The sequence below is a fragment of the Triturus cristatus genome, chromosome 3_2, assembly GCF_964204655.1.
Source record: "Triturus cristatus chromosome 3_2, aTriCri1.1, whole genome shotgun sequence".
Lineage (NCBI taxonomy): Eukaryota > Metazoa > Chordata > Amphibia > Caudata > Salamandridae > Triturus > Triturus cristatus.
Window position 1 is genome coordinate 454,672,435 of NC_140584.1, and position 12,543 is coordinate 454,684,977.

Consider the following 12,543-nt stretch of genomic DNA (forward strand, 5'->3'; position numbering starts at 1 on the left):
CATGGTTAATCTGTCATTGGAGATGGGAACAAAGCCCCTCTCCAAAAAACATGCGATGGTAAGAGCTGACCTTAAGAAGCCCAACCTAGACCCCGGCTGTTTAGGGAATTACCACCCAATTTCCCTACTTCCAGGTCTCAGTAAAGTGACAGAAAAGTATGTCAATAAATACCTATCAGACTTCTTGGAAGCAAATTCCATCCTTCACAACACAAAAATGGGCTTTGGCCCAAACATTTAGTGCAGAAACTGCTCTTCTGGCTGTGGTTGAGGAGGCTAAAAGGAGATTTTATCATGGGGGCATCATACTTCTGGACCTCAGTACAGCTTTTGAGACCATAGAGCATGCCATGCTCTTAGATAGGGTTGGTAAGGCCGGAGTCATAGGAAAGGCCCTGTACTTGGTAAGCTCTTTGACAAGCAATGCTCATCAGAAACCATGCCAGTCATTTATGGGATTCCACAGGGATACTTACTTAGTCCAACTCTTTTTAATATATACCTGCAACCACTGGAGGAGATTGTAGCTCCTTATTGGATTACTATAGTCTCATAAGTGGACAACACCCAGCTGGTGTCCTTACTTGTTCCTAGCTCAGACACCTCTTAATTTACACTTGGACCTTCCTAGGAGCAGGTGGCCAGCTGGATGAATAAGTCTCATCTTAAGCTCAATGGATCCAAAACTGAACTAATGTTTAAAATAACTCCATCACTCAAAAAGTCCTAGACTGGCCCACTAGCCCAGTTTGGGCTGGACTGTTTCCATGGGAAGCAGGGCCAAGACTGATTTACATATGCTGGGTCCAACTTGGGGTGGCATGGTGGGCAAAAGAACAATGAATTTAACTCAGATCTCCTGACTGGAAGCGAGTGCTTAAAAAGTTTCAGCACTCCGTCCATCATCGTATTCGCTATTTTTGCCATAAGTGTCCAAGTGAATGCCCATACGTGGGTTCCTTGCTCGCTGTGTGACTGGATTTTAGATAGACTGGCTGATGCGGGGTGATACCCTGAAACCGGTCACAGGATGCTTGTTTCTGGTCCAGGTAGGAGATGGCCAGGCAGTTCGGGCTGACTGTACCCATGGGGAGCAGGATCAAGAATGATTTGAATATGGCTGGGTCCAAACTAGTGTGGCATGGTGAGCAAAAGAACAATTGATGTAACCCTGATCTCTTGACTGGGGGTGAGTGTTTTAAACGTTTCAACACTCCGTCCATCATCTTGTTTTTTTTTTGTTTAAAGTAACATTTTATTACATATATAAAAATTAAGGCATTGAAACTGGCATCAGTAGGAAACAGGAATTCAGTAAAAAATAACAGTCCTATTATTACTGTTGTCATGGTGATAAAAAAAAAACGCTTTATCATTATCAATGAGGACATCAACAAAAAGCACTTGTGTGGAGTCTACAGTACATGTTTACCAAACATCCCAACTGTCATCATTACACATCTACAACAGGTAGTACACATTTATCATAACCTGTAACACTGTACAAGTTCCCTAAATAAATTCCATTGTTTCAGCCAACTCAAATGATTGTTTATCTGCACATATGTTTTATTACAAGAAAAGTCAGCATAAGCACTAAACAAGTAAAACTGTAGATAAATCTGGCATTCAGAAACATACGATTATTTGATGGGCGTATTTACAAGACTATAGAAACCATGGTTAAAACTCAACCGTTCTGAAGGTATTTGTACTCTAACAGTTTGCTGCCAAGAAGTATAAACATCTTTACTAAAGGATAGCTGGATTCCTTTTCCAGGGACATTCAGATAATTAATGTAGTTACATTTTTACTTAACATAACTAAAACTACATAAGACACTCAATTCCCTGCACTTGATGCCCTGAGACAGCTGCTAGCATATAGTGACACATCACAAGCATATAGACTGGGGCTGGAAGCAATAACATGACACTGGACAGCAACACTTCAGATGCCTTACACTTAGAGGCTCGTCCTCCTGGGCATTATTAGACACAACCCAGGTTACAAGGAAGATGTAAACTTCTCATCCTTGGATCCAGTAACAGACTCACGACCATGATGAGCAAGTCGCCAAGGGGCAAGCTACTTTAAGAGAGTGGAAAGCAAAAACACTACCATTGTAGCCTGCAAAAAGATCAAGGTAGACTACAGTGACCTATAAAATATGTGGACACAGTCTACTAGTCAGATAGCATCATTTATTAATAGAATCACCACAAACATCTTGTAAGGAATTTAAAGCCATTTTGGAAACTACTCTTCAATACATTTACTATAGGACCTAGAAATTCAGAACATGTAAACGGATTGGAGCAGTGATTTGTAGAACTGTGGCATGTTGTACCTGTGAGGCAAATTTAAGACCAAATTGCTTCTACGACTGCCACACTCCATCAATCAGGAGGAACCATGAAAGGTCTAGCTGGTACATCTTTCAACACAGAAAGGAGTAATATCAATATGAAACAAAACTGTTCTCCAGGAGATACGAATACTAGAGCTCATCATTTTAAAAGGAGTCATGCCTGGCTTTCACATATCCAACAATTTAGGATTCAACTTCTATTGAAAGCATCTAATATGTGCCAAGGAGCAGTCAATGTGGGTTACAACTCCTCCTAAAGGCCTTCACAGGCACTTGCATGCAGATATGCCGTTAGAAAAGGAAAATCAAAACGCCCCAATTAACAAAAAAATTATAAATAAGGAAAGGTCTGGCAAGCAACATGATGTGGAATCAGGCAGAACATTTTGTCCAATTAGTAAGGACTCCTGAGGGATCACTTTCACAATATGGTACTTTCATTGCAATACAAATGACCATCATTAAAAATAAACCCATTTCAAAACGTTTCAATTTTTGCCACCACAAAAAAAATAGGGAAGCAAATGCAAACATTGCCATTCAACAACCTTGCAGACGATCCTGGAACAAAAACTTTCGTGATCCCACAAGTACTATTGCTCTGCCCGATAATCTGAAGCTCTTTAATACTCAGCTCCAGGAGAATTTGTATTTCTTCCACTCAGGGGAGTGGGCTTACATAATTTGAGGAGTCATTCTTCTTGGGAGTACCACCCTAGGAAGTGCTTTTCTGCATGGTGGACCAAAGATCAGCTTCACTGTAGCCTAGCTTCTGCATCGCTTTAACACCCATGTGATCCAGCAATGATAATCTCAGGGGCTTATGCAGTCATTCAGGCAAAACTCCAGTACATGCCAAGTGTGCTTAACTTTCTCCAAGACCATTATGCATAGCGTTCACACAATTCCAAAGAGCACACATCAATCTCAAGTGCAGTGCATGGCAGGACTTTGAAAAAAGCCCAAGAGTTCCAACCTGCAATTAGACACAAGCAAAAGCAGTTTTCAGTATCGGTGGCAGCGATAATCTCGAGGTCGGTAGTAGGGGGCCATAACTTCCCTTGACTTGAGAGGTCGCCTCATCACAAAATTGTCATTTACTTGACGCCGCTCGCACAGGGGATGATCTGAGTGGTGTGGAAAGTTACCAAAGCCGTACATGGGGACGTTTGCATAGGTGTTGTAACTGGACATGCCATACATATCCTCGAAACGGCGTACACTGCCATTTGAATCACTGCTTGGGTCTGGAAAGCCTTCTTCACACCATCTAAGCGCATTGTCGATGTTTTCAGTCCAGCAGGAATCTGTGTTGGCCTTCCTTTTCGGGACTTCCACACCCCATGCATCTGCAATGTGGGCCAGCAGAAGCTGAGTGATCTTACGATGGACAATCTGGTTCCAGTGAACACCATCTTTTAGGCGGTTCTGGCTATCAAACCGGAAGTGGTAGTGCAGGTCAAGTACATCAAACTTGTGAGAGGCCGCCAATGTCGCGCTTTAGAAATTACCTTCGATGATATCCCTGCGCAGTGTTTTATCCAAGTGCTGAAGCTCAGGTATAAGGAAGCCTCCAGTAATCTTGTGGGCAAGAGGCATTGCCATATTCCAGACCACAAGGCACTCTGGTATAACCACCTCAGCCATACGGGTAAACATCTTTTCCAAATTTACTTTGTAATCCTCCATAGAGCGGAGGCCATACTAAATTATTTTAAGGCGGTCGGGTCACAGGAGGAAGACAAAATTCACAATTGAAGGGTGGAACTGCTACACAACCTTGAAACATCCCAGACACAGGAATTGATGATTAGGACATCTGGCTGCGGTCCGGTCCTGAAGTCTGCCAGAATGCTCTCCAGGTAATCTGAGTAAACCCGGGTCAAGAAATAGAACCGCACTAGGTGGTTATCAGTGCGGTACTGGCGCACCTCCCGGTATTTCGTACCATTGTTAAGTTCACCAAGTCTTCCACCTTCCACCAGAAAGTCACGCTCGAAGGAAAGCTCACCCTGTATTTTTCCAGGGACACCTTGTTTTTATCAATGTGTCTGGATGAGAACTCATAAATGGACTTGGCTGCCCTCCAGTCATTCACTTGGGCATACTGTATTTTTCCAGGGACACCTTGTTTTTATCAATGGGCCTGAATGAGATCTCGTAAATGGACTTGGCTGCCAACCAGTCATCCACTTGGGCACACTCTTCTCAGGTAGCTCTCTTAGCCCCGTGCAGGCCTTGAGCCCTCATGTTCGGGGCTCCGCGCTGGTTTTGAGCTCCTCACCAGGTGCGAGTTCCACGGATTGAAGCGGCGCATGCGTCGTGTAGCGGCAAACTATTGCTCGTTCTGTGAGCCTCAGAAGAATACCTGGTGTCCGAAGCTCCGTCCATCATCTTGTTGCGTTTGCTATGTTCAACCTAAGTGGCAAAGTGTATGCAAAGACATGGGTCCTTTGCTCACTGTGCCATTAGATTCAAGCTAGGCTGGCTGATAAGGGGTGATGAAACCGAAGCCGGTCCTAGGATGCTTGTTTCTGGGCCAGGGAGGACCTGGCCTGGCAGTTCGGGGTGGACTGCTCCCAGGATCAAGACTCATTTACATATGGCTGAGCCCAAACTGTGGTGGCATGGTCAGCAAATGAATGATAGGTTTAACCAGATCTCTTCACTGGAGGTGAGTGTTATAAAAGGACTCGTACAGCATGAACTGTAACCATATTCTGAACGCACTGTGGACTGAATAGGACTTTTGGGCATGTAGTCTGCAGAGTAGTTTTTCCCACACTACCTACATAGAATTACCTATGGCTATGCCCAACAAGCATACAAAACAGGTACTAACCTGGCCCAACGTGGACGATGAAGATTACTTCAAAGCATTATGGGCACGTATAGCGAGCATAGGTTCGACTCACCTTATATGGGGGGGGGGGGGGGGGGAGATTTCAACCTAACGCTCAATCCAACATACAATTGCTCACACCCCTTGACGCATCACTACACCAAAGCGCAACGCCAGCTCCAGAAAATAATAGCTGACAACCTGCTGGTGGATGTCTGGCCACATCATCACCCTACGCGAAAAGAAGGGACGTTCAACTCGGCAGTGCACAATTGGTCCAGATTAGACATGTGGCTCGCCTCCCCAGACATATTGTTACACGCGCTGTCCATCCGTCACTTAGTGTGCACTTACTCCGATCACTCCCCAGTGCTAATGCAGCTAAACCCCCCAGGTTTGTTGCCTCAACCCAGGGTGTGGCGTCTACAGCCCAGGGCGCTCGTAGACACGGTCTTTAAGGCAGAAATAGGGGAGGCGCTAGCAGAATTTATACGGCTCAATGCAGACTCTGTCCCCTTTCTGGCTACTGTTTGGGAGGCGCTGAAGGTCACCGTTAGAGGACTCCGTATCGCCAAAGCGGAGGGCATCCTTAAAGACATCCGCGCAACTAGAGCGTCAGCTTAAACAGCGGGAAACAAACATGCACACAACACGCGAGGGACCTGCTCTAGCCAAGGTACGCAAGCTACTCATGGAGTATCAAGCTTCAGCAGAAAGGGAGTGCCTCTTTCGCAGCAAATACCATATGGCGCATCGGTATGGTGAAGGGGAACGCCCCGCCAAAGCGCTTGCAGAGACAATTAGGCCACCCAAAGCAGCGAACCATGTGTTGGCCATACGTGACAGGGAGGGCGGGATGCACTGGGACTCCCAGGCCATAATGGCGGTTTTTACTGCTCACTACCAAACACTATACTCGACATGCGCGACAAGGCAAGCCGAGACAGTGCAATATCTGCAGCAGATAAAACTCGCCTGGCTCAGCAATGGGCAGCGAGAATTCCTATTGGCCGACATTGCGGTGGACGAAATAAGAGGAGCCATCATGCAGATAGGAAACGGGAAGGCACCGGGGCCTGACGGCCTTACCAAAGAATTTTAAAAAACTTACATAGATAGGCTCGCCCCCTTTCTGAAATTGGTATATGAAGGCGCAGCCTGAACATGGGCGCTCCCACCCACCATGCGGGAGGCGATGTTGGTTTTGCTGTTAAAGCCAGGAAAACCCCCTGATTCTACCGATTCATATAAGCTATTGTCCTTAATTAACTGCGACGTTAAGATATTGGCCAAAGTGCTAGCAAAACACCGCACGCTATTTATGGGCAACCTAATTAGGCCAGACCAAGCGGGGTTTATACCTGGTCAGTCCACCTCGCACAATCTACAGACCCTGTTCTCTATTCTGCACGACATCGACCAGGACGAGCCGGTGGTGGCGGTCTTCCTAGACGCCACCAAAGCGTTCGACTCCCTGGAATGGGGATTTCTATTTACGGTCTTGACACACATGGAGTTTCCACCCGTGTTCCTTATGTGGATCAAGTTAATGTACCACCACCCCTGTGCCACCCTATTCCTGAACGGAGAGCACTCCCCGGCCTTCCACATTTCCAGAGGTACGCGGCAGGGGTGTCCCCTATTACCCCTGCCGCGTATGCAATGGAGCCGCTGGCGGCAATGCTTCGGCAGCACTACAAGAGGTATGCGCTGGACTATCCCACGAGGCCGGTCTTAATTTTGCTATACGCAGACGACATCACGCTTTATATGCGTAATCCTGAAGGGATGAATGCCATGATCCGTTAAATAATAAAATTTGTCGCCTTCTCGGGAATCACCATAAACTGGGTTAAGACACAGGTAATGCCATTAACCAGGTGCGCCACCCCCTTTCCAATGGACTACCTGCTTCAGTGGTGCAATGACAAGGTCCGGAACCTTGGCATAAACATAGTCAGAGACAAAGAGGAACTCATAAGAGCAAACTATGGGGTAGTCCTCAACAACGTGGAGGTCTCAATCACCAGGTGGATAGCCCTATTGTTTTCCTTCGCAGGCCGAGTGGCCTTAATGAAAATGGTTGTCATGCCTACATTTTTATATCTGTTCACAAACATTCCCTTCTCCCCTGGCCGCCCTTTTTTCATGATACTATAGAACTAGCTCATCCATCAGGCTTGAGCCTCCAGTCAAGTGGAGCACCCTTGCAATGCCTTTTTCCCAGGGCGGGTTCGAGGCGCCCAATCCTGAAATTTACTATCTCAGCACTCAGGCACACTACGCAGCGTACTGGTTTGTGCCTCCCCCTTTATGATGCACCTGGCGGTGGAGCAGGGGTATATGGCGCCTGTCCCCCTGGCAGGGTTTTTGGGAGCGGATGATAAAGCAGCAATCGGACAAAGGTCAACTGTAGTCTGCACTAATAACGCGTGGCGAGCTTTTGCTAAGCGGTCCTAAGTTCCTATGCTATACTCCCCGCTGCTTCCCCTCCATGACCAGCAGGGGCTACCAGTTGCACAGGAAGGAATTTGCAAACGTATGCTCCTCCATCATGGCATCAACACCTGGGGGGATATATATACCCTTGGGCAATTCAAAGGAGCAGATGAATTTTTGGGGGACAGTTCACACGCCACCATGGAGCGATTCTTATAGATACGCCTAAGACAGGATGTCAAAGCTGTCACTCCCGCGTTTCCTGAGGAACCCCCCACACTGCTTCTACTGCACCAATAGCTACAAGCTGGGGCATCTCACGCAGTGTGCTGTATATACAGGCCGACCATAGGGGCGGGAACTCAACACATTGAAAGCGAAGCCTGGGTGGGAAACGGAATTAGGCTATCGGATAACAGACAAGGTCTGGACAGTTTGCTGCTAGCAAGCGGAAGGGATCACAGCGAGCAGCAGATTCAGGATAATACATTTTAAATGTATCCATAGAATGTAATGCACCCCTGTAAAAATGCACAAGCTCAAACTGCACGACAACGACAAATGAGACCGCTGTAAACAGGAGGGAGCGAGGTTCTTACATCTTGCATGGGAATGCAGGTCCATAGCACGCTATTGGGACGAGGTGGAAGCGGCCCTGAGGGACATGGTCGGGGCTCAGCTGGACCTAACACCGGAAATGGGTCTCCTAGGATACCTGCCCGGGTATAGATGTCGAATCAAACGCTTACTAGCTGTGGGGAGCGCAAAATCACATGTAGATGGGGAAGAGACAGGGCCCCCAGATTTAAGGAATGGCTGGTAGATCTAACTTACTTTCAGAAATTAAACAATGTGTACGCTGAGCTGCTTCCCACACGCTGTAGACCATGTGACTTTAGAGAACCTCTCACAAACTACTTGCTGCGAGCGATGGCTAGCAACACGGAAGAAAAAGCACTACTTGCATAACTTAGCTGACTTGCTGCGGTCGCTGGGGCATATACTAATGATGTCGATCGTTACTATAATTATTGTGCCATACTGTATACCTATCCTGCATATCAAACCTGCTTTGTAAAAGAGTCCTGCCTATCCAGGCTTAATAACTGCCCTGCCAAAGTAGCCTTGTAATGTACCCGTAATGCCTAACAAGCTCTGTATGTGTTATATGTTTTTCTTTTGCAATCAAAATGCCAAAAAACAAAGTTTTAAAAACAGGTACTAACCAAAGGCCATGGCATGTTAATAGACCAGTCCCAACAATAATCAGTGACCAAGGTCTGAAGTCACATCCAGCAAAGACTGTGCATAGAGAGTGACCTAGGACTATATGATGTACACAATACAACTGCTGCAGCACATTCTCGTCTCGTTCTGTGATCATGGTGTACACCTACTGCATACATAGTATGAACTTCGGCAATATAATTAGCACCTCCATGCTAAGATGTGAAATACAAAACACCTTCAAAACTACTTTGGGTCTCCAAATGATAAATGACAAACTAAATATATTGTCACTGTGAACAATGCCAGCCTGCCATAATAGCAAAAGCATGCTTTGGGAAAGTGGTTCTTGCTTCTGTGGCCCCCAGTGAATAGCTAGTGGAAACCTGGGACCCCTGCCCAAGCCATTTCTACAATTTGAAACTAGAAAAACAGAAACAGGTAGCCATCAATAAATCCACAAATGACAAAATATTTTATTTAATCCTCAAACAAACAAAAAAATGCAAAAATCGAAGTTTACATTTTAATGGGAAGGTTGGGGCTTTTCAAAATGTATTTCTATTTCTAAAGATGATTCAATATGTGAGACTCTATCAAATCACCTTGTTTTGTCGTTCCTAAAGCATGCTCTCTTTGTCCGTGAATACCATTGCTTCAATTGAGGCCACCACTAGTGCAGATTAGATTCTGCTTGCTTTACTTGAGCCTCTCCCATGAATCAAGATAATGATATCAACTCACTTTTGGCATCCCACTGCAAATTCCTAACATTTGCAGAGCATTTAAAAGTTTTAGTTTTCAATTTTGCTTTGTTTTAACATACTTTATTACTCTGCTATTTTGATTAATAGCTCCACTTTCTCCTCTGGACTTACCTGGGATTGTCGCTGTCGCTGCTTTCCGCCGCTGCTTCCTGACGCCGGACACCCCCTGTCACTGGAAGCTCCGTCCCCCGCCGCCGCTTTCACCATCTGCGGCCGCGGAGTGGGGACGGGACTACATCCCCCAGAACTGTTAGCGGCAGGGGAGCCGCCCACGCAGTTTTCGCGCCAGGAGGCGCACAAAACACCACCGCGACCCCGGCAGAGCGGGCTCCACTTTCTCCTCTGGACTTACCTGGGATTGTCGCTGTCGCTGCTTTCCGCCGCTGCTTCCTGACGCCGGACACCCCCTGTCACTGGAAGCTCCGTCCCCCGCCGCCGTTTCCACCATCTGCGGCCGCGGAGTGGGGACGGGACTACATCCCCCAGAACTGTTAGCGGCAGGGGAGCCGCCCACGCAGTTTTCGCGCCAGGAGGCGCACAAAACACCACCGCGACCCCCGCGTCGCGGGACCGCGCGCGGGCAACGCCGGGCTAAGCCCGGGCAAAGGGCGGGCCGTCTGTGGCCGTCCGGGGCCGGAAGAGGCCGGGCTGGGCCATATCCCCTTCGCCCTGAGATTGTGAGTCACTACGGTGTTTTATGTTACTGATTTATAGTTGATTAGCACTAGACATAGGCATATGGATAAGCTAACTACCCATTGATGTACAAGACCCTCTATTTACGGACTAGAGACTACTAACTGTTTGGACTGCTATTCCCATCCACTGTTTACTAGTGGCAGAACTAACTCCTATATTGTATTTATCTGCTCTATGTGGTAAAATAAGGAAATGATGAAACGGGGAAGGAAAACAAATGCCAAAACCCCTGCAACACGGTCACATACTAAGTCTTTAGCTGCAGGTCCCCAGCCACTACCAATGTTGACTGCTATTGATAAGATGTTGCAGCAGACCATTGGGGTTGTGGCAAATGCTATCGAGAATACTGAGAGACGGCTCTCCATTACACCATCACTGTACATTCCAAGTCAGGAAAGAGACACTTTGGTCACTATGACTGAAGCGCTGGAGGCTAGCTCTTTTATGACATCATCTTATATAGATCTACCCTCCAGCCAGGTGCCAACAGAAAATTCTAAAGATCCCCGAGATAGATCTATTATATTGGCTTCTCCCCCCGTTATAAAGAAAAGGGTGGATACATGTAAGTCGTGTCCGAGGAATAAAAAAAAAAAAAATAATATTGCCCCAACTAAATTAAACAAAAATATCCATACCAATCATGACCTGGTGACTCCATCTGAAAATCTACGTGATTCAGCGCCAGGAATACCGTGTTGGGTTGCTAATATGGTCACGGACCTACAAACTTCCTTGGAACGCACAATTCTCACCCAGCTTAAGCCACTGGTATCAAAACTTGATAAATTGATTTCCATGTTAAACGCCAGAGGTGGGGGGAAAACTGAGGCAGCTAATCCCCAAAGATCGTTGGCCCCTTTTGCGATGGAAGCCCAGCAACATAAAGCCTCCTGTACTTTGGTACCTGGCACTATTAGTCAACCGGTACAGATTGTAAATACGGGAGTGACTTTGGACACCCAAAAACTTACACCCTCTCCACCCCAAGACACTTTTAGTGTTGGTTCCCAGCAAAGAAATAGCCAACCCACAAAAACTCTGGCAAGTAAACCTGATAAAGTCCCGATTAAATCAAAGCAAGGCCAGTTGAGTAACAATTCTAGCATCCCCACGAAAGGTAATATGATACCCGAAACTAATGCCCAGCACTTACCCACAATAAACTTACCTCCCGAAGCGCAAACCTTTGCCGTGGCACTGGTGGGTGTTATTCAGTGGCTCACAGTGAACAGGCCCCTACCAAGAGACATTTCAGGAGAAATTTTGCTGGCTAGAAGAGTGGGCTGGATTGGGAGGAACCCAAAGACTGTAGCAGGAGATGTAGTAATCCTAAATTTCAGGGATCCCACTGCTGTACAATACATATGTAGTAGTGGCACTTATAGACAAAACACCCAAATATCTGCTCTACATCTCTCCTATTTCTATCCTATCCATAGCTGGGAACCACACTGTCCTAGAGCCAGGCTCTTCAATAGGGGGCATCACCTCCCATCCTGTAATTCGGAAAGTAGAGGAATATATAGAGAAGGTCGGTCCATCCGTACTCCTCTCTACCCGCTCCAGCCACATTGGAATAGATTCAGTGTACTGGAAGAGGTGGATTGACTTAGCTCAGGCGAAAAATTAGATCACCAACCCACCAGTAAAACCTCTAGCCGGATAAGGGCCACAGAGGAAGAAGTACCGCTAGCAGACTGTACAAACAGCTCACAAATTGAGCAGACGAGTGTGAGCAGGGAAACCAATATAAATAGCTTGGACACTGAGAATTCTGATGATCCGACACAAGGTTGTATAAAATTGGTCTCTTGGAATATAGCTGGCCTAAAAAACAAGTTGGGTACCCCAGATTGGACTGCATTTATGACTAAATTCGATATCTGTCTAATGCAGGAGACATGGGCACTGGAGGATAGCAGTAGCCCGACTTTTGCTACCTACAATATCCTCGCAACATCATTAGGTAAAGGCCGCCCCTCTGGGGGATTATCGATATGGGTAGCCACACATCTGGGAACCCAGGCTGTACAAATACCAACAAACTCGCTGGATTTCCAATGTGTTTTATTACAACTACCAAATAACCCCCCAGTAGCACTAATTAATGTATATTCGAGGCCAATTAGAAACGGTAAAGAATCAACTACACTGAGTGAGCTGACATCATTTATCTCAGGGCTAGATCCTT